Here is a 1,942-nt window from a genome sequence, read left to right on the forward strand (position 1 = left end):
GATTGGTCATCTCAGTGTGGTGTTATTCCGTCTCCGGGGGGCAGCAGGGTCAGCTCAGCTCAGCCCAGGCATGTTTCCTGCTGCTTGGCTTTGTGGGTATCGTAGTTCATGTCAACGTGATGCATCCTATGGCTGCTGTAGTGTATTAGATGTATTTGTCCTGTGAACACAATCTGACTGTCTGAAGTTGTCCTGTAAGGGAGGATGGATGAGAGAGAGGAGGGATGACATGCAGAATTAACCCTGACATGAACAATCGATCGATCGACAGTTTAAAAAGACCCACCTAAAGACTAGAAGGTGATGGTGACACTATATAACTATATATAAATATATCTATAAATATCCTGTTCCCTGCCTCTGCCCGGTGTCCTGTCTGGAGGCTGGTTGGGAGCCTCCATTTTGGAGAGGCACAGGGGCGACGAGGATTCTGGGCCATAATACCGCGTGTTCTGTCTTGGTCCGTCTCATGGGTGTGTTCTCAATGGGTTTTTTAAACAGAACAGCTGTTGGTACTTGGAACAGTGGCACGCTGTATCATTTCGATATGTTTATGCTCTTGTAAATATAGGCTAAATATATATATTTTGTATGTATTTTTTATTTTGTATTGTTTTTTATTTCAGTATCTGGATTTGTTCATTCGATTGATTGAACACTGAGTTTGGTAGTGAGAATGTAGTTTTCATTGTAGGGGAAGAAACTTTTTGTTGGTTTTACTGTTTCTCATTCCCTTCCCTGCATTACAATGATGCTCCTGAAGATTTTTGTTGTGGTAAATGAAAAACATGTATGAAAACAGTGTATACTTTTCACATAGAACTAATAGTGGTCTAGAATAGCCCGAGATCAATTTGTTGTATACCTATGTCTCTGTTGGGTCATAAAGAGATTTTTGAGGAGACGGTTTAGATTGTAGATTTCGCTGCAGTTCTAGATGGATATACGTATATAGTATATATATGGATATATATATATATATATATATATATATATATATATATATATATATATATATATAGAATATATATGTGGATTTATAGTCAAATGTCCTGCTCTTCATTTTTATAATTCAAATGAATTCTTTTTTTGGGGGGGGGGATTTTATACCACATGATTTTAAGCAGCAGTGTAATTCATATTTAGATGTTGTTTTATTTATTTTTATTTAGGTTTTACAGTTAACAATACTGTAGTTTAAATGTTTGGTATTTATCTGGTGATACAATCCAATGAATTATATAAAGATAAAATACAACATTATATAATTAACATGTACTTATGTAATTGCATTTCAGTCAGTTCATTAATTGTTTTCACTTCAGACTTAATTATTAGACTGTTTCGTTAATATGAAATGCTTGCATCATTAATTAAATATTCTTATTTTGGATGCAGATGATTTTCAAAGAACTGAAATCTGACTGGTTGAATTGTGACTTATTATATATAAATATTCCATTCTCTATCAAGGTTTCATTTCCTTGCTTTGTCATATACATATAATCACATTTTATTTATATCATTACATTTTATTAATATATAGATATCATTATTATGTTACATATAAAACACCATGTTGCAAAATACAGTTCTACCATCCATCCACCCTCAATGGGACGTTGTTGAGAGTGAAAGAGTGAAATGAATGACGAAAAAATTAAAGAATGAAATGGACGGAGAGAACGAAAGAATGAAATGTTAGTCGACAGTCCTCTAGTCCCTTCATCGTCAGTCCTGCTGGTGTTGCTGTGCAGAACCCGCCGTTGTCAAGAAGGTTCAGGTCTGTGTCATTCTAGATTGTTCTAGAATGTTCTACACTGTCCTAGAGCGTTCTAGATTGTTCTACGGTGTTCTCCAATGTTCTACGCTGTCCTAGAATGTTCTACAGTGTCCTAGAATGTTCTACACTGCACCTAGAATGCTTGACTATCTCTATGAC

Source organism: Nansenia antarctica (genome assembly GCF_963989245.1).
Source record: "Nansenia antarctica genome assembly, chromosome: 6".
Classification (NCBI taxonomy): Eukaryota; Metazoa; Chordata; class Actinopteri; order Argentiniformes; family Microstomatidae; genus Nansenia; species Nansenia antarctica.